Here is a 22,171-nt window from a genome sequence, read left to right on the forward strand (position 1 = left end):
TTTTCAGTTTCTCTGAGTGTTGGACTGCCTGACCTGGGCAGTGCACTCAAGTTTTTCTTTCACACACTGCTAGTACATTTTAACTTAGTTCTTGTCAAATTAACATTGACACAGTGTAATATCTCACATGTTGTTCATCTGAAGTTTCATTTACCCAGTTATAAGTTTAAAATTTTTATCATGTCTTATTACATAAACCCTTGGGACTTAAAGATGGTGTATTTATTTTTTTTAATGGCTACATGGAAAAAAAATGCATATTTAGTGATGTCTAAAAGCAGCTTTTGTTCTACAAACTAAAAATGTATTAGACATTTTTATTGTATTTTCTTTGTCATCTTTACAGCCAAACTGTTCAGTATCTTTAAGTCATTATCTGCATGTGGTTTACAGAAAATGCTGCCTCATCATAGAGTATTGCTGTCACATGGAGCGATTAGATCAGTAATATTTTCATGGCATTATCTTCAATCTGATCCCTGTGATAGAGGAGCATCAGTGACCACAGAGGCTAAAAATGCTGTCTTATTTTTAATCCATCCTTCAGGAAACTCTGCTTGTATCTGCTGTCTGTGTTTTGTTAGGGAAGGCTAATTTCTATGACCCTCAAGCTTGACTTTGCCCTTAACCCCCCTTTGCTTAACGTTAACCCCCCCTGGCTTTCATTCCTGACTATGCTATTTTCTCCACTGCATTTCTCCAGAAATTGCTCTTTTTCTTAGATTTCTCTTTTTAAACTTTTTAAATGTGTAAAGCTTATTAAAGATATTATGAAGTGCATGTCATGAAGTGCATGTTTAAGAAATAAGATATATCACATGTACATTTTAACACCTCATAAAATGGCTATTGCAGCACTCTTCTATTCAGCCAGCATTCACTCCTCTTTACAAACAATGTCCTTGGAAGGCCCTTGCACCTTCAGTGCCCTGGTTTTCCTCTGAATATGGACCCTGTCCCTGCTGCGTCAAAGAAATGTGGTCCAGATGTTACCACAGATTTTGGGGCCACATAGACCTCAACACGTCATCTGCCAACTGCTGTGACATCTGCATGCTTAGTCCCGGTGTGGTCAAAGAAATGGCTGCTTTGAGCTAATTTATTCCTGTAGTGGCACTGAGGTTAAACACTGGAAAAAAGCTGGTAGTTATCAACCGTTAATGCTAAAAAGCATTCAGCCAGAATACCACTGATTTGTTTTGGTTGTAAAAAAGTCACTCGTAGTGCCCACTTACTTTGAACATAGCTGTAGAGGCAGCAGTGGAAACTGGGTGTATGAGCTGTGGAAATACTGATGAGTTTTGTTTAGGCTGGGCTGTTTTAGAATGACTCACTTCTTGATGATTGTACTGATTATATTCTTTTAAAGATATTTAATTTGGCAAGAGATGCTGCTGTAAAGGCAGCCAACTGCCTTGAAATATATCTCATTGGGATGGCATGATTGGTTCCATAAACACACCATTATGTTTCTGCTTAAATGGTAGACGTGTTGCATGACTACTGTTACTACTGCTTAATTTCTCGACTTGGTCATACCCTTCTCTTTTGCAGAAGTAGCATGTCAGTTTTCTTTTGGGAGTGAAGAAGTGGGCATCTAGCCCCAGTTAAAGGCTTTCCTCCTACACAAACAATACTCTGCACCACCTCCTTCTTCTTCTTGATGCTTTATCATGGTTGGCATATCTCACTTTCTGTTTGGTCCACTGGATAGTCTGTTTGCAAATGAACAAAGACCCTCGGTTGTCAAGTGTACCAGCGTCTGCTTCTGTGCTGATCCTTATGATTTGCTACAGTGCTCCATTCCTCTTTCTTTTTGATATTACTTATGTAATGATGCGATGTCACATCCACTGTCTATACTTGTTGTCTTTACAAACCACTTAGCTATTGATACGTCTATTAAATTTAATGTTGGCAGACCCGGGTTTGCTTGTGCTTGAATCCATATTGATCAGAGGCTGACAGCTGCTCCGCTCTGTCCATTCCTGTAAAACATAAGGTTAACAGGCCTCTTTCTCTCTCTCTCTCTTGCTTTTTTTTTTTTTTTTTTTGCCTTCTTCTTCTCTGAATAAAATGAGTTGTTAATGGACTCGGATGATGACGTGACTGTTGCAGGGGCTTGTCACACATGGGGACTGAACATGAATAACTCTTGCCACGGAGAGGAGAAAGTCGATCACTTCTGGTTGTCTTCCTCTTCTTTCCATTTTCCCTTTAATAATTTTCTGTCAAGCACTCAGTCATCTTTTTCTCCTCTCCACTGTGTCTTTGTTCTGTTATATTTTGGCTATCATACTAAACCACTCTCTTACTTGTTCCCTCCCTCCTTGTGTGGCTCTTAAGCACTTCCTCCCTACCCACCTCTCATTCATGCACTGGTCTCATCTCGACTAGGCTTTTTCATGTGGCTGTCTCTTCTGGATTCACTCCACTGCTTTGTAAGTAGTTTGCCACAATTGTGCTGTTGTTGATGTTCCTTCCTCACTTCCCATCCCTCCTGATCCGGTTTATTGAGCCTTCAACAACTGTTGCCAGTGGTCTGTATGGTAGAGGCTTGCTAGCAGGATGATCACACTTGACTGGAAGATGCACAAGCTAAATGGTAAAAGGGTAGATTAGATGAAGTGATGTGTGGGAGAAGCAGAGGAGGCGGAGTCACCACCATCTCGTGTCTTGTTTTTGGTGTCAGGTGATTGGAGAAGGGACTTTCAGCCCTGACGGGACACCCTCTCATTAAGCAGGAAGTGTGATTTTGGACAAGTTGGCTCACATTGTAATGAAAGGTTTTCATATACAGGTCTGGCGCTAGCTTTCCTACTTGCACAATGTAGAATATGGCAGGATTGCTGGAGTTTGTGTTTCTTTTCAGTTAATCTCTACACTATTGTAGCAGCTGGTCTTTATCTCAGCCTTGTCGGTGCTGATTTATTTTTTTTCCTCGGAGCAGCATGTTCAACTAAAAAAAAAAAAAAAGGTTCAAAAGAAAAGCTTTGTCTGGTTTCAGGAACTTTCATTTTTAACCCCAGACTCTATGCTGCATCTTCAGCACAATCCTCTGAGAAATTCAAGCCGTAATAAAAGGATTTCAACATGATATTAGCTATCCATGATAATGAAGCATGAAAGCGAAAAAGGGAATTGCACACTCAGAATGAAGAAGGAGAGTGAGATTTGACAACCCTTTCCCCCGTGCTCAAATATGAAGAAAAAGTGCATGTTAAGCTCTCGGTTAATATGTTTGGTAGTTTATCTATGCCTTTTTTTTGTTGTCTCTATATTGGATAATCCCACCCCTCTTCCATGTCTTATTCTTTTTTTTTTTTTAATAGCTTTAAGAAGACCATGCAAGACTCACATCTATGTGGTGGCTGATGTGTAAGGTTTTAGTTCAAGACATTAATGCTACAGCAGAGTGGGAGTTGCAGTTCAGAAAGTTGTGTTTTACGGCTTATTCTACTTTAGTTTCACATGCCAGGATTTTATTTCATAATGTGATAGCATGACGCCGGCTCATAAGATAAAAGATCTTATCTGTTTAGAAATGAGTTCCTGGAGCTCTTAAACTTTCTTCTGTTCTGTAGTTTAAATGTTTTACTGCACCCTAAAAATAATCCAAGCTATTTGTCAGGCTTCAGTGCTAATTAGTGTATTTTCACACCTTTCCCAATCTTCATTTCACCCACATGTGAGAAGTGAAGGTAGTAAGACCGGGAAACAAACCATTTGGAAGTCATTCTCTACAAATACTGGAACCAAAGTTGAAACTTGGAAAAAAATAAAAAATTCTGGCACAGTTTCCTGTTGGACTTAAACTCTATCAGAGGGCGTATACTTTGGCAAAAATCTTTTTTTTTTCTTTTTCAAGTATGTTAGTATTTTCTAGAACAATTTACCAGAAATACAAGGTTAAGCTGTGTGAGCCCTGAAATGCTTGTGTGAAATAGAGATCCTGCTAAAATATTACAATACCATTCATGCAAGATCATTCACAGCACCCCATGATCAATTATGATGACTCTTTCAGGTTTTGCATCTGGCACAGCTTTAATATTGATAACAAGATTTATAAAAAGCAAAATGAGAATCTGGGTGTATTCTAAGCATATATGTACGTTCTGAAGGAAGTCTAAACAATCAGGCAGACCCACTTTGGGCCATTTAAGAGCTATTTACTCTTCTCTGGCCAAAAGTAATACATGTTCTTCTCATGATGCTCATCTGTAAGATAAAGCAGTCTAGAAGGCTCCACAGCAACAACTGATTATAGAAAAGCATCATTCAAGTTGCAGCTTCAGCAGTAAAATCTTGTCCAATGTCTAAGTTACTGCTATTTAAGATTCAGAGTAGTTTGAAGATCGTTGTCATGGAGATAGAGATAAGATTGACAGAAGACAGTAGTGACTATAGAGACCAATACAAATTCTTCCTAGTGGGATGGACTGCATGCGTGGATGCATTGCCAGCAAAACCGGCCTGTGTGTGTTAAGTTAGTCACAGTCTAGGACTCTCTGTGTGGCGTCAACTCTGCCACTAAACTCAGGATTTTAAGTGGTGATTTGTCTGTGGTCTCCCACTGAGCCATGTTGTTGTGTAAAAGCTTCCTGTGCCTTTTTGTACTCAACCACAGACTTACATGCATTGAACACACCATGTTTAAGAAAAAAACAGGTCTTATATTTTAAGACGGGAATAAACTGCAATTCTTTTAAATGAAGTGGAGGGTAGGTTGCTTAGGGCATGTGGTTACTTCTTATGTCTGGCTTGACAGCTGCGTGTGCAATTGATAAATTGTTAGATTTTAGAGCCATTATAACTTAATCCTGCTTTCAAATTGGAGCTACACAGGAACAAATAACACAAAATATTGCTCCTATGTTTGTGGTGTATTTTTTTTATTTTAACTGTCATCACACAGTTTTTTCTGCACTTATTTTTAGAAGTTTAGCAATGTCCTATAAAACTCAGCGTCTCTGGTGTTAATGAGAGTGAGTCCGCATGAAATCACCTAAACCGTGTTCATGTTCATTCATGAAAATAAAGTCACCTATATTTTAGACATAGATACATTGATATATTGAAACCCTTTTGACAAACATCTTTTTTTTCCCCATTTTTCTTTTTTCCTATACAATAAACACGAGAAGGTTTTAAGATGACGCGACAGTCATTTAGAAGCTTGCTCACAGCTGAGCATTCCAGTCCACCATTTAGACTCCTGTTATTATAGTGTACTGTAAAAGCAGCTACACATGCTTATGGTGTACCTGGAAGTTGATGCCTCTGAGGAGCCAAACCAACAGTATGTGAGTGCTGTGAGTCCTGTAGAAGGGAATTCACAGGTAGCAGATGGAAAACTTGAAGCAGCTGTGGTTTACAAGGCATGAGGGAGGGTTTGTGGTTAACACCAAGAGGCAAGGCATGGACATGCGTGCCATGGAACCTACGTTGACAGACACAAACACTTGAAAGACTTGCAGGGAGGTAATTTAGGAGAATCTCTCTCCTTGTACAGAAATACAGACACAATAAATTCGCGTGATAATGGCTACATCATTTGCCCGATGCACTCAGTTGTGAAGTCATGCCACAATTTCAACTGTGACCTGTCTGAAGTGTGCACATAACAGATGTGATGGCTGAGTTTGAAATTTGATTGGTACCCCCTGCATTAAAAGCTAGCATGTGAAAGTACTTCATCTTCATGTGATGGCCACCTAGGCAGCCACACACACCGAACCCAGTCCTGTAACCCTTTTCCTTATTTCATTTAATTCAATAGACACTTTATTTGTAATACCTACCATTTTGTTTTATATCTTACACTTTATTAGCAGGTTTGGCTGGGTGGTTAGCTAATTGGATGCAGACATTTACTTGACTCATTTTTGTCACTTTGTTAATTTGGTTTACTTTCAGTTAATGTGTTTTCTGTGAGTTGCCAGTTCCTGGGGAAGTTGCTGTGTGAGAGAGGCCCAAGCCTGTGCTCTCTTCATTCTTGGCCTCAGTCCCTCACACTTCAATATGCGAGTTTGTTTGCTTGGAAGGCCTGGTTCATGTGTGGATGTGTGAATGCGCAAATGAACTCCGATGTGGATCAAAGAACGAATTCTGGCCACCTACATATGTTGCTCTCGTTTAGCTTTAAGTAAACCAAATGCAGAAGCTCTCCTACAATGCCAAGCTGATTTTGGGTTTAACACAGGGCATTGTAGGTAAAACCCAACCAAAACAAACACACGTGAGACAATAGGTGACTCTGGCTGGGAGAAATGGCTTGTGGTGAGATGTGGACATACATGGCAAAAGTTCTGGTTGAAATATGGTCAACTCAAAACTGCTAGGATCTGATGCAGCTCCTTTTTTTGTTCCTATGTAGTGGAAACAGTTAGTTTATCCAAGCTTGATACATGAGTTTTCTTCATTGTTTGTCACGACAAATATGAGAAACCATGTCAGTCAATCTATCAAACTATCTATATTTATAAATCAACAGTTAAAAAAACACACCTACTCTTTCTCTTTGAGTGTCACCCCGCAGAGATGCATCAGTAATTGTTTTATAATCGCACTGCAGCCATCTGAATTGTAATCAAATAGTGATGTGCCTAAAGATTCCCACCTCTACTCTAAATATGCTTAAAGTTCAGATCTCAGATGACATGTTGGCATTAATAATAATAATAATACTAAGAACATTTGATCACTTTCAAGACATAACAGGCCTCAGAAATTACTACAGTGATGAGTAGATTTAGCTTGTTTAGCTCTGCATGTTTCCTCAATGGACAGGTGTAACACGAGTGTTTCCACCATCTCCACCCTGGGAGTGTTTTCTGTTTTCTGTTAGATTTCATCTGGTTGGTGGGGAGTATCCTCGCCTGTGAATGTTGCTGCAACATTCTGCTGCAACATTCTGTTATGTAAATAACATAAATACAATCAGACTGTTTGGTTTTCTTAATAAACGGACAAAGTATAAACCCGAGGAAAGGGAACCTAAAATGAGTTTGTTGTCATCTGGCGCTGTATAGAAGATGCAATTAAATAATAAAGGAACTTGGCCCTGTGGGAGGGGGGCGGTGGGTGCCATTTGAGAGGTTGGGGCATCTCCTGAATATAAAAGTGTGGGAAACACTGTCAATGTATGATCATTAAGATGCTCTGGAGGTTGGTTCAGGGGTGAGTTGTGTAGTCTGCTCCCCTGTACATATGGATCAGTGTGTTTGTGGGACAGCACTACTGAAAGGAGAATCAGTCCATCTGTTTTTTAAATCACATCTAATGGCATAAAACATTTACAAACCCGATAGTACTGGTTGCAGCTTTTAAATGATCACTAAGCCCTTTTCATACACAAGACAGTACTGTTAATGTCTTCATCATTGTGTTTTATAATTTCGCTGTGAGATTAATGTATTTTTTCATTTTATCCCAGCATTTAGCAGGTGAGAGGCAGGGTACACCCTGGACAGGTCACCAGTCCATCACAGAGCCAACCATTCACACACACACTCACTCCTAGCGAAAATTTAGAGTAACCAATTAACTTAACATGCATGTCTTTGGACGGTGGGAGGAAGCCGGAGAACCCGGAGAGAACCACCACACCGCTGTGAAGCGCTTTTCAGCATGTTTGACCTTATTGAATAGTCTGTGTTATATTCATAGGATCTTCATGTAAAGACAGTGTCTCCACCATCACTGCTGTTTTTCAACCAAAACTCTGTAAGACCTGAGAAGTGGTTTCACACCAACATGTTTTTTCTCCACGAAACTACATGCCGAGTTACAATAACAGACACAACATTTCGCTAAAAAATTATGATGGATGAGGCAATGGAAATATTCATATAAAATCAGACAGACAGCAGACACTTCAATCAAATGCTTTTACACAGTTTTTTCTGGTTCCTTTTGCTCAGACGTCTAGCTATTATTAGCAATACAAGCTAATAACTTCTTGTAATCTATTATGCAAATACAAACATCATTGCACATACTTCACTGATAGAACGTTGATTTAGCACCACGGCTGATAACATCGATGATATGCTTCCTGAATGAGTTATTTAGTCAGTTATTTTAGTAAAATTATCTTTGGACATCTGGGAAACGACCAAAGCTGTGAAGAAAGCAACCCAAGGGACTAGATGGCCACAAAATTGAAAAAAAAAAAAAAAAAGCAGCCAGACTGATCAATTGTTTTCCAGTCTACTTTTATGGTGAATATGAGTAATTGGTAGAAAATGTGAAGCATAAAGTACTTTTAAAATCCCCTCAACCTATGTTACAAGCTGTGTACTAATTATCTTTTTGTTTGCCAATAAGTGAGGATACAGGCATTACAGATTTACTAGTGTTTTGGACTATTCTGGAGCAAAGGTACAATTCAGAAATCAAACTGCATTTACTCGTTGGTATGCTGACAGTTTTATTACCTGATAACTTTCAAGGCTTTTCTCCTCTGACAGATGATGATTTTTGTTTGTTTTTTATCTCCTCAAATAAATGTGCATAAAAGAAAAGGAAAAAAAAAGCCAAGGTTCCTGAAATGACTATAGTTATTTTTATCCCAAATAAGCTGCTCTGTCCTCGGCTCCATTAGTGGCTTTTTAAAACATTGAATATTTAATATCTAACAATAGCTTTGGCTTTGTCTCTTCACATTTTTTCTTGGTTGCGTAGCAACACCTATTTTATGCTCAATACAGCACCTCTAACGGATCCTGTAACAAAAGGAGGATAGAATTTGCAGATGAGAAGAGCCAGTTCGCTGACACAAAGTATGTCTTCCATTCACAGTTTGCATAAAACCTGGCAACTGGTTTAGGAGAACTGCTACTGTCTGGTTTATTTCCAGCACCGTGGATACCAGGATGAGGAGGATGCATATGCTTAATTGAGGATATATATTTATAAAGTAAAAATATGCAAATACTTAAAAAAAAACAAAAAACAAAACACTTTTGTTAGATTGAGAATCTGTCTTGAAATTAAAACCACGTAGAATCCCTGCAGCGTATTATAAGTTATTTGTGTGAGATTGTGTTTTTGGCTGTAATGCAGCAACATTTGTTCTTCATCGAGGATGAAGACGGGGTACCTTTGGTGTTGACTGTACCACTAAATCTCAGGTTTGAGTAATAAAGCAGCTGGTGGTGTGCTGCTCAAAGGAGTGTCATTAGTCAAAGCTAACATAATTAGAAATGGTGGCATCCATGTTTGTACAGCATATAAAAGTACAGACAGATTTAACAATTAATGGGAATAATCAGGCACTGAGGGCCCACAGCAAACTTCCAGGCCATCTTTATCACTCCCTTTACCTTAGAACTTCTATTGGATGAAAGAATAAAAATTGTAAGAACAAGACCGTAGTGTTACCTGAAGCTCAGTGTGCATTTATGTCAGCAGCCTTGAGATGACTTTGCATGGGCGATTGGTGTACCAGTAAATATGATAGCTGTTCTGTATCGTCGTGCCAGAACAATGACTTGCTCTGAAAATGAGCCGCCAAGTTCTGAGTTTTGCTTCAGGCAAAGTATCAAATGCTTTCCCCTCTCTCATTCCATCTTGGTTTTATTTTCTCGTTTTCCCTTTTCATCATCAGTCTTGTGTGTTTTTTTCTCAGAGTTTTGTACACTCTCTGCCTTCTGTCTCTCTGTCTCCAGGCTCCAGCAGTAGGTGCCCCCTGCTCCACCAACTGGGACTCCATGGCTGCCAGTGCTGCTGCTTGATTCATTGCACTGTGAGTTAACTTCTATTTTGTGGTGGTTTTTATGTGTCTTGATCTTTTTGTGGTTTGTTATGTCTTTCTTTTTTGTTTATTTATTTATTTTTTGCTACATCAACTAACAGACCTTTAGTTTGTCTTTATAATTTTTCAGTATGTGTTTCTCTAAACTTAACTTGTGGTGGTTTTTTTGTCACACTGAAAGGTGATGTCGAGAGAATTTGGTTATTTATCTTAAAAGCTATTCAAGCTGCCATCAGTCTCTCCACCTGTGATCATTATTCTGCTGATTTTGCTGTCTTCGCTGTTCTCATATGGAGGACCGAAACTGCCAAAAAAATGTAAATACAGAAATATAAAAATAGCTCCATAAACACAGTGATGTGCCAATCATTAATACAAAAAATGTAAAATAATGTTTTCATTAAGAAAACACACAACTTTATATTTCTTTTGTCATTTTCGGCTGTTTTGATTTGAAACATTGTGTTAACATTCATATTTATTTACTTTTCTGTCATTTTTAGTTCAGTTTATTTATTTGTTGATTTAAAAATTCTTTTCCTCCTTTATTTTTATGCCGGAATTCATTTCTGTATTATTTTCCTTTTACATTTTCTTATCCCAAAATTATTTATTTCTGTATTTTATTTTCATCTAACATTTTATTTATTTAATTATTTACTGACACTTTTTATTTATCACAGTCATATTTATGTCCTTATTATTTCCAATCTTGCATTTTTTGCCTGTATTTATTTTTCCAACTGTATTTATTTATTTAGAGGCTGTTCCAGCTGCAGACGTGCACCACTAACAAGCTGAAGGTTCAAGTAAATCTGGCTGTGATGCTGGAGAATGTTGCCTGGGTCTTTGAGATGAAAACTTTTTTAAAATGTTCCATGAACGTCCTCTGAAGGTTGCAACGAAAATTCAAAGAACCTTCCTCCTTTCCCCTGGTGTACTGCAGCTGCTGCTGTAGTAGAAAAACATGCTCCTCTTTAATTGTAGAGCATATCTGTGCCTTCCTTTAATTCTATCTTCATGCACGTTTTCCTAACTTGTGAGGACAAATATGCATGAAAAATAAATAGATTAAACGACTTGGTGGTTATTTTATTTGATTCATCAATACAGATCCTATTGTCAAGTACAAGTGGTGAGAACAGGGCCGACTGACCGAATGCAGTGACCCTTTCCCAGCTGCATCTCTCAGCTCTTCTCCAGTCAGTTTGAAGCATCATCTTCTCAGTTTTGTCCCATCTATTTCAGCTCTACATCACTCAGCAGCAACGTTATCCACCCATTAGCTGTACTTGCTTTATAAGGAAATGGAGAAATAAATAGAGGAAGAAAATGCTGTAAAAGTCCTTAGGTTATTGATATGAGCAGTGCATGTATCCATACACATTCACAACAACAGGGAGCGAGCAGAAAACAGCTTACAGGTCAGTCGAATGTAAACTATGTGTACAAAGAGAGCAAATGCGCCAGAATATTTGCTTGCATTTTATACATTGTCTTACCTGTTAACGATCTGGAGTTTTACTTTGGGCTTGAGTGGAAAATCTGGAGAAATTTCAGAGTAAATAATGCCACTGCCCTGCAAGATCTCTTTAACATTTTAGGATTCTGGTACTTTGGTTAAAGCAGCTTATGACATATAATAAGAGAAAAGATGCGTGACAGCAAGCTTGCACTGAAGCATTATAGTAACAAGAATTTTGACTTCATGTGTGGGGAAATTAAGATGTAAAGATTCCTCCATCCAGTTTGACTACTTGATACATGTAGTGTATTGTGCCACTTACATAGAACCTTGTAACTTTAAAAGTTTCCAGCTTTAAAAGCTTGATTCCCCTCCCGTGCATGTTTACTGTGTCAAGGACAGTAGGTCTATTAAATAGCCTGTTCAAAGTAAACATCAGCTTGACTCATCAATGTATGCACACCTATTAGGAGTGTGCTAACTTAGGCACCTAACAAATTGATTCTGTTAAGATTCAGGATGCCTCAACTCGATTGTTATTATCAGGATTTTCATTGCATCCACTTTCCCCAATTCTGTTTTTTTTTTCCTTACTCTGTGTCTTCGTCATACTTTTAAATCCATCCCGTATCCATTAATTCAAGTAACCAAACAAACTTATCTCCACTCCCTTCATCAAGAATCAAGACGAGGACAACTGTTAAAATTAGCTTTTTGTAAAGTCTTAAGCTTGCACACTTTACTTTCAGACATTCAGTGCATCTTGGTGCACAGTGAAGGACAAACTGAAGAGAAATAATGATAAATAAAACATGTCTGGGTGCAGCAGGACTTGGCTGCTAGACTGATTTGATTGGAAATGTGGCCGCTGTACTATCAGTTGTTTAAAGTTATTTATTTATTGGGTATGTAGTGTGTATGTGTTGCAGTTGTGTTTCTGGTCTTTCAGTTCTGTTTTGGTTTTACAAAAGTCATATCTGTAGGCGTTAAAGCTTCACTTTGTTTGCCAGCTGGATGTGATGTGCTCCTTGTGCCTCGATAGCAGCAGTAAAATGGAGCAATTTTGTCTGATTAAACCAAAAATGAGCTATTACATGCAGATTTCAGTGGTTATTCCCTGCACTTTTATTTTTTTTTTGTTTTACCTATGTAGCATCTTTTTCACATAACAAGGTGTTTTATCCACTGTCACCATGAAACTATTAACCATCCCATTGATAATCTAGCCAATGTTCATACAGATTGTTCTTCCCTTTTTACTACTTGTAAGAATTTTGTTGATGACTTACCTTTTGCCTCCTCTGTCATACACTTATTATCTCAGTAATGATCTCTGTTTCCATATGTCTCAGTGCCAGCTGGGTAAAAGGCAGCCATCTGTGTCACTGTGTCTCAGCAGGTTTGGGTCCTATGTTTACATGTGCTCAGCATCCACAGCTCCCACCACATATGTCACTGTGTGTGTCTGTGTATGTGTATATAAAAACATTAGATGGTTAATGTCCCGAACCTGACATTTTACAACTAGCTCTACTTTAGTTTTGGATAAAAAATCTGAATGAAAATTAATTAAATGTTCACCTTGGAGAAACAAAATACTATAATGGGTAAAATCCTGTATTAAATGACATATTTTCCTTATAGCCATCGCTTTTATGCCAACAGATAAATGTGCGTCAAAAGAACAAAACAGCGGGCAAAATGCTTCCTCGCAAACAGGAAATGTGTGAAATCTTTGCATTTTTTTTTTTTATAGCCCAGATGGGCTTAATCTTGAATGTGCACCAGTTCCAGGGCTGGTTCAGTTCAAGGCTGGAAGCAAAAGTGATACAACAAAATAATAAGAAGAAGCTTGTTCATGTCAAAGCAAAGCCACCTTTTGTAAGGTGCTCTTTCTTTCAAAGCTTTTTGACATCTTCTGTCCATCTCTTGTGCGTTTCACTTGGAAATGATAGTAGCTTAGAATAGTGTTAACCATTCCCCTGCCTACTCTGATTTCCTTTGTAACCATTATTTTCTGCTGCTGGTGGTGTTCAGTAATTGGATGACGTGGTATTACTTTCCATGTTCTTGATATAGTTATTTCCTGGCCCTGTTCTGCTTCTATTCAGTGTTATTTCAGAGAAATAAAAGGTCAAAGTGTACTATAAACCTGTGTTACCAAAGACTGCTAGAAATTCCAAACAATGGACCGTTCTGGGCTTTCTGAGTTTTGTTATGGCTGCTATTACAATTGCTGCTGTTGTATTGCTATTTTTGTAAACTACAAAGGAGTGGATGTCTTGTTGTGTGAACTTGTCTTTGACAAGTACACAAAAGTAAATGTTTGATATGAAACAGAAATTCAGTGAGTCCACCGATTTTCTTTTTACATTCCAATGCTGATTTTTTCCCCCTTTTTTTCTGTCAAAGTGTGTCACATTTGAGAATAAACGGCCTGATTTCATACAACACATGAAGCCAACTGAGAATGCCGTCCAAACTGAAGCCTGATTTTTGGATTAGCTTAGCTGTTCTCCAGAGAATGCCGTTAGCAGGCAGAGAAACAAAGACATGTTTAAGTCATTAGTGAAATGAGTCTGTCCCACATCACCATCAGCCTAACTCTGTCCAAAACCATCATGGGAAGAGAAAGAGAATTTCTTCTCTTACAGAAACAGTTTCTTTTCAGTGGTGGTAATTGGGAACTGTTATCAAATCTTTTCCCTCCCTTTATTTTCACCCAGAATTGAGAAGTGTTGCAGAAACAGGCGTTTGTTCTTTGAGGAAAGTAGGACAAGCCTTTCTAGCTTAATTTTGTCTTGAGGCTGCTCCTGTCTCTTGGAATTTACTACACATTCAGCCTATAGATTCTCACTGCTTTTCTTCAGAATGAGTAATTAAAGCCTTGATATGCTGGTGTTCAATTAATGTTTGCAAAAATGATGAATTTTGACCAGTGTCATCTTTATCTTTGTCAAAACAACTCTTAACATGTACAATGCTTTTTAAAAACGTTTCATGAATGATTATGCAATAGTAGTGACTAGCCTGTTTCATATAGACTATGAGAGATTTTTATGGCAGTTTTATCACAGGATGTGAATGTGCTGCCTGCCTTGCCTCAGAAGACTGTTTTAGTAAACTACTGCAGGCAGTTAAAGCTAGTGTGTCAAAGTGATGTTACAGTCTTGAAGCCAGAGGAATTTTCTGTGATCCCAGCTGACTGCTGTTCACTGCATCCCCACTGGCATCCTAAGAAGATCCCGTTCTTAGTGATTTGCTACCCTAAGTGATTCCTGGTGCCAAGCATGCCTCTTTTTCCTTAGTGTGCATGGAGTGGAAGCAGAGGTGGGAGGAGGAGGATTGTTAGTAAAGGATGAGAAAACCATCATGAGTTCTCCAGTCATTGCCTCCCTGCCCCAGGCTGATCGCTGTCAGTTGAACACCACAGTGTGGGGGGTGTTGGTGAGTGTTTTTGTGTGTGTAATAGTTTGGCAGACTGGAGAGGAGAAAAAGCTGAAAGAGTTGGGAAAAAAAAAAATCTGTATTTTTGCTATTAATAGCCTTGCATTTTGGCTGTGCAGCTTATTAACATGATAGTTGCCATTTATGTTTTGTAGAACCAGCATGTGTAAATTTCCTCTCGACATGCCAGGAAAAGAAATGTGGCTCCTGCTAGAGCCCATCAGGTTTCATGTTGAATAAGCTCCAGATCACTTTTAGTGGTCTTCTGTTGGCTTTTTTCTTTGTGGTCTTTGTCTACAATAGCATGGAATTTGCAGACTGCTGAGGACGGTTTAGTTTCCCCTGAGAAAAGCTAAGAAGTACAGAGTCAAGCCACTAATCTGACAATATCACATTACACGTTTATACCTGCTCCGATGTCAAGAACATTGTGGACACTGAGACGGCCATTCAATTCTGATTTACCTGATACACAATGAGCATTTTGTTCTTTTTAAGATTAATGTGACCAGGTTGAGTTCATGAAAAAATAAACGCGTGTAAGCAGTCTGGAAGCTATTTTAAATCACATGTATCACCTATTATAATTCCTGAAGACATGGCCATTTTTTTCAAGTATATGGTGAAAAAGTCTGATTTTGTATTTCTGTTTAGCCGCTGACATCATACAATTTTATTAGCTGTAAGCATGTTAGAGGTTAGCTCAATATGTATTTACCGAAAATCATTTCAAAAGTTTGCTTTGTAAAGACTTTACCGTTAGATGGAAAGCCAGCTAGCGTTTAAAGCAAGGCAGATGATTGCTAATCAGTCTTATAGTAGTTCCTGTTTTAAAGCAAACCCTTATTTATCTGTTTTAGTCCAAATTATCATATTATACAAAATGAATTGCTGCATTAAAGAGGACCTTAACCACTTAATGCCTACATTTATTTATAATTTCCTGATTAAAAAAAAAGAAAATAAAATAAAGGGAAAAAAAGAAAAAGACTGGAATAAAATTAAATTCAATCAAATATTAGTAAATTTAGAAAATAAGTAAGTGAGACAAATAATAAATCGATAATATCAAATATTCCACAAATCAGCAGCGGTTTAGCGGTTTGTTGCAAATTTGTGACAACAGACATCAAATGGTACAACCAGCTATCTGTGATTTTATTCCTTCAAGAAGATAGCCGCTGAGCTAATTAATCAAATAAAAATGAACCTTTTCAGAAACTTCTAGTCAGCTCTTTTTGAAGTAGCACTAATCTTAAAATTCTGTTTCTCACTCGTTTTGATTATACTCTGACATTTACTATACATTCCTGAAGCTGTTGTTAGTCAACAAGATCCCATGGCTAAGAAACCACACTTCACATTTTTTTTTTCAACAACGCTGCGTCACTTAACAGCAGAGTTTTGCTTTGTGTACAGTGTCATACGCTAGCAACTGGATATCAACACTAGCCTTTTTAATAGTGCACTATGGCTGATTCATCAAAGAAATACAAGAGTATATTATCAGAGGAAAAGAGAGAAAAGCAGAGCAAGAGATAAGCCAAGAGTCACCTTCAGACTGACTTTTACTAGCTGGAGAGGGTTTAGAGTAGAGGTAGTGGCCGGATGGATGCCAAATAAGCCATTGTTAAGGAACACATCAGTGAGAATACACTTTTTAAATACAGCGTGCCTCTATCGGTTATATATTTTATGTTTTAAATAAGGGTTATGGAATACTTGGGGTGTATTGAAATACAGTAACAATATATTTTTGGTGTGAGACAAACATATTTGAATGTAAATAACTTCATGCTGGTGCACTATTTCCCTAAAACATGCTTTGTGTTTTCAAAGCAAATATTATATAATAAATCCCAGTTGAGTGGGAAGTGTGTGTGGTTCAGTCTGTGTTTTTTTTGCATGTATTGTGTACTTCTTCACATCTGGATGTGTCTGCTTTGACACGTGCTGGTGTTTTTCTGTAGGCCAGCGGGTTGGTCTCCTCAGGGACCTTCACCGGCTCTTTCCCAGGCCAAAAGGCAACCATTCTCCCAGAACTTATACTAGACACAGCACTAGAGTGTAGTTGCTTACCCTCTTTTATGTTTTTTATTTGTAAGTTGGCTCACACTTGCTTTGTCACCAAGTCTCACTGATTGTTTCTCTTAATTTGTTTCACTTGGATACCCAAATGTGCTGATGCAGTGCTGCTTGTCTACTGCATGTGATTACAAACAGACCAAATTATATCATTATATGACATTAGGGGTGGCTGATATCACCAAAAAATGATATAATAAAATCATAGTATTTACTTTACACTATATATACTTTTAATCACACAGCCAAGTTACTGACACAAGATGCAGTATGTTATGGATTACATAAAAGCTGCCTGTTTTATTCACTTTGACCAGCCTTGAAAAATGATCCATTTTCTGAACCAGTTTACTATAAAAGCTTCAATGCTTCATGAGGTTTCATCTGGCCATCACTCGCTGGATTTGTCACTAGTCATTTTTTTAAAGAGTTGCCAGAAGTAGGGCTGCAACGATTAGTCGACGTTGTCGACAATAGTCGACAATAAAAATAGTCGACAACGAATTTAGCCGTCGACTATTGTCGGCAAAAAAAAAAAAAAAAAAAAAAAACTACAGAGTGAGACACTGTCTTCTAATCCTATCTCTGCTGAGAATTGCACAATGCACATGCGCAAAGAGAGGGGAAAAAAATACAGAGTGAGACATTGTCTTCTTTTTTTTATCTCTGCTGAGAGTTGCACATGCGCTATGAAGTCCGCCAGGGGAAAAATATGGTGCCGGACAGGGAGGAAAACCATGGCGGAGAACGTTAAAAGTGTGTGATAACTTCACGTTGAACTTACAAAATAAATTAAATACATGTGAGATTTGTAAAGCGGACCTTGTGTACCACGGAAGTACGTCTGCAATGCTCGAACATTTAAAGAGGAGGCATGTCGGACATACTTAACCTCATGCAAGATTTCAAAGCTGAAAGTGAAATAAGATCCATATATAATAATCATGAGATACATAATCCGATTGGTCGACTAGTCGTTTTAATAGCCGGTGACTAATCGACCATCAGAATAGTCATTAGTTGCAGCCCTAGCCAGAAGAGTCAGTCTTACTGAAAACTTGCTAAATATAGTGACAGAGTTTCTAAGTTGACACCATTGGGTAGCAGTGACGGTGGGTCTGCTTCTGGTAATTGCCCGTATTCAATTCCAATAGGGGCATAAGTGTGCTGTCTTTAAGAACACATGACAAAACAGCAGAGTGTAATACAGAAAAAAATATTTTAATAAGCACAGTTTTTGTTGATACCACTTTTTATTGTTTGAAGCCAAAATCAATATATTTTTTTATATTCCACAGCTCCACTCTGCTTTGCTCTGCCTTGTTCACTTGTTAGGCTGAGCTCTACTGTATTGGATAGGTAGAACTGCAATTAAATACATCATCTCGGCAGAAATGTGTGCACAGGATTCAGACTGCAGAGATAACACCTAAAGATTTAATGTGGTGTTTCTTCTGAGAGTCTTACCCTAAAGGAGATGTTTCAGATCTTTATGATTTTGCCTTTAGCAAGGGTTAAAAATAAGAGATTTTATGTTTGAGATACAGACAAGAAAGAGTTGGCTAATGTTTATGTTTTTGTTTTTTGTTTTTTTACAGCTGAAAACTGTAGCTCTGTTGTTCAGCTTTAGAAACTGAATCTGATTCTCTAATTTAACTTAGTAGCTAAAGGCACATGATCCACAGCTTCAGCCTCTTCTGGTTATATTGAAACCAAGCTGCAGAAACAACTGGGACTGAGACAGAACTGCCAAGAGGCAATGACTAAACCTCAGTGCTGCAGTGAGGACACTGTGTTGACAGCACCATCATTTTTTTTTTCTTTTTTGGATTTTGTATTGGGTGTTCCATGTCCAATCTTTCAGTGAATCAGCAAGAGATGAGCTTATAATAGGGCGATTTTGTTGTCACATTACTCACTGCAATCTGTCAACACTACTACCACTAAGTGGGCTTGTGCACTTTATGATTTTTTTGTTTGTTTACTGCGAGAAGACCAGCTTCCACAGAGTAGTTGGTGTAAATGTTTCAGCTGAGATATGTGCTCAGATTGAGAGCAACTGAATTTGCTGCTGCATATCCTTCACAGTCCATTATCTACAGTAAACAAGTCTGAAATGTTTTGGTGACGCAATGCAATTTGCATTTACTGTATTGTTTTCCTTGGTACATTAAAAAAAATAACAGCTACAGTCTATCTTTACTGTTTATTCATTGCTCAGTACCACAGGCCAGAAAGGCCTGATAGGACTCCTCCTTCTGCTTGATGGCATCCCTCACTGCTGGTGTCCACCAAAGAGTTCAAGGATTTCCGCCATGACAGGCACTGATGACCTTGCGGCCACAGCTCCAGTTGACCACCTCAACAACAGAGGCACGAAACACAGCCCACTCGGACTCAATGTCCCTCGCCTCACCCGGGACATGGTTGAAGCTCTGCCGAAGATGGGTGTTGAAACTCTTTCTGACAGGGGACTCCGCCAGATGTTCCCAGTAGACCCTCACAACACGCTTGGGTCTGCCAGGCCTGACTGGCTTCCTGCCCCTCTATTTGAACCAACTCACCACCAGGTAGTGATTAGTTGACCGCTCCACCCCTCTCTTCACCTGAGTGTCCAAGACATGCGGCCGCAAGTCTGATTGTATAACTACGAAGTTGATCATCGAACTGCAGCCTAGAGTGTTCTGGTGCCAAGTGCACATGAGGACACTCTTATGCCTGAACAAGGTGTTCGTTATGGACAATCCATGATGAGCACAGAAGTCCAACAACAAAACACCACTCGGATTCAGATCAGGAGGGTTGTTCCTGCTAATCACACCCCTCCAGGTCTTAATTCTATTGCGTATGTGAGCACTGAAGTCCCCCAGCAGAACGACGTAGTCCCCGGAAGGAGTGCTCTCCAACATCCCATCCAAGGACTCCGAAAAGGGTGTGTACTCTAAATTGTTGTTCAGTGCATAAGCACAAACAACAGTCAGGACCCGTCCCCCCACCTGAAGGCGGAGGGAGGCTACCTTCTTGTCCACCAGGGTAAACCTCAACATACAGGCATTAAGTCAGGGGCCAATGAGTATGCCCACACCTGCTCAACACCTCTTACTGGTAGTATCTCCAGAACAGAAGAGGGTCCAGCCCTTCTCGATGACAGTGGTTCCAGAGCCCGAGCCGTGCATCGATGTGAGTCCAACTATATCTAGCCATAACCGCTCAACCTCGCACACCAGCTCAGGCTCCTTCCCCGCCAGAGAGGGGACATTTCATGTCCCTAGAGCTAGCCGCATCAGACCAGCAGGGTTGCTGCCTTCATTGGTGTTTATTGTCTGAGGACATTTAAATCTCTGCTCATATTCAGAATCAGCTGTTTAAAGCATTGCACTTAAAAATGGCAGCTTAAAAAATATCTGGATAAACTCAGGCTTCTATGCTTCCTCTCACCTACGTTCTCCTGTTTTTCTTCCCTCTGTGGTTTGCTTGTCTTCTTAGTGAGTTGTTTAGATAGTGAAAGCGTCACTTGGGAATATCTGTCACTATGTCCCATGCCACTTGCTACTACTCATTTCTTGGTACATTAGTAGTTGTTAACCTTCATTTTACTTCTAAGTAGCTGACTTGTGCCTTTTTTCTTCCATACATTTTTTTCCTTTTGTTCTGCATTCTGTTAAGGTCACATTAAAGGTTCAGCAGGAAACAAAATCAGAGGTCAAATTAAACCATTAAAAAACTATGTTTCTGTGGGTATCTTATCACTTTAATAAAATAACATTTTTTTGTTCTCTTAGAATGGTCCATTTATATCCACTTGCCGTGGGTCCACAGACATGACAGCTGCCATATTTGTGTCACAATTTTTACTACGGCATCTCTAAATGGACAAACAACTCTGTGTGACGTGAGAATCATCTGAGCTTTAAAACTGCAGAACTGGCTTTGTTTGATAAGGACTAGAGCACCATTTGGGATAAGTAACAAAGGGAACAGTAAGGAACATAAAAGAAGTTAGTATACATGTCCACACTGTAGAAGTAGTTATCCGTAGTGCAGTCCTCACTCCCAGATGAAAATTTGTTGATATCATGAAGAATTTTGGACACTAACAGCCACCTTCCAACTGTGCCTGGCATTTGATTTAATTTTTATTCCCTTCTTTACCACTAAATGTCAGTAATTCTTAAAACTGTACCTTTAACTTTAATTTAACAATTCTCAGTCTTATTGTTGTGTAACAAAATACTAAGTACTAAGGGTACACAAATTGAGTATGCTAAGAAATCTTAATTGCACATTGTCTGCTGGCCATTTATTTGTTGTATGCAACTTTATATCATTTAAATGGAATTCACCAATCCCTGTAAAACTCCATTATTTTATTCTACTGACCCTGTTTCACTCCTTAAAAGATTCTCCTCCTGTGTTCCTCTCAGTTAGATGCTGTCTGTCTTAGTCCTAAAACGGCTACTAAGCAGTGTTTGTTTTTTTGTTTTTTTTCTTACTTTAATTTTAATGAGAATGGGGAGTCCATTGAATCTTTACATTAGTTATGAATGCAAGCACATTTTATGTTAGCTGAATAATTATTTCTGCTTGTAACACAAGTTCAATTGAGCAGCTAATGAGTGTCATCCTCGCAGAAAAACTACTTGAAGCTGTTGTGACACACAGTGAAGTCATTCTGGCTGCATTTCTCTGTGTTCACAAGCTGAAATTGGGTATTGTATGGAACAGTTGAGCCACAACTTGGAGTGGGTTCAGTCTCTGAAGCTGAAAACCATTTGGTACAGTATGTGGCAACACTGCTGAGCATGCAGTCTTATTTACATACAATGATGTCAGTCAGGAAGTGTTTTTTTTTTATTATTATTCAAAGCAGACATTGTTACATCAGTAGAATTGGTTCTCATTGGAGTCTTTTAACCAAAAACAGTTAAAGTAAATCAGATAAAACTGCTCACCATTTGCACAAGTGGAGAGAAAACTCATCAACTATAGTACCTTCAACGAGGTTTCTCATTCTGGAGGAGGTACTTGGAGGTAGGGCTGAACAATTAATAGTTGACGGTAGAGTCAGCTTGTTCAGCTGCATCTCCATGATGGACATAAAGTTATCAGCATAACACAAGTGATTCCATCTTCACTTCCCATGAAGAGTTGAAAAAACACATTTTTGTCTGGTTTTCAAGGGTCTGAAGCAACATATTTTCCAACATGCGTTCTCTCTGCAGGATGTAATGTGCTCACCTGCGTGTCGTGCTGTGATATAAAAAAGATAAATAACTTTAAACTGTTTCGTTTTTAATACAGGCACAAAGTATAAACCTGTTGTAGAGCAAATGTAACCTTCAGGCTTCGGTGTTTTGGCCACAGGGTGCATCTTAGGGTTGGTAAGTGAAGCCATTCACATCTGAACTTTGCAT

The 22,171-nt window shown here is 38.7% G+C and overlaps 1 protein-coding gene across 2 annotated transcripts in view; it reads left to right on the top strand.

The window, feature by feature from the left end:
* The window catches only part of peak1 (pseudopodium-enriched atypical kinase 1), a 107,078-nt gene that overhangs the window by 48,830 nt on the left and 36,077 nt on the right, over positions 1 to 22,171 (top strand). For both annotated transcript variants that reach the window (XM_041996963.1, XM_041996965.1), the window contains one exon: positions 9,675 to 9,751. The gene's annotated coding sequence lies outside the window, so the exon portion shown is untranslated. The remainder of the gene's footprint in view (positions 1 to 9,674; positions 9,752 to 22,171) is intronic.

This window comes from Melanotaenia boesemani, chromosome 10 (assembly GCF_017639745.1).
Source record: "Melanotaenia boesemani isolate fMelBoe1 chromosome 10, fMelBoe1.pri, whole genome shotgun sequence".
Classification (NCBI taxonomy): domain Eukaryota; kingdom Metazoa; phylum Chordata; class Actinopteri; order Atheriniformes; family Melanotaeniidae; genus Melanotaenia; species Melanotaenia boesemani.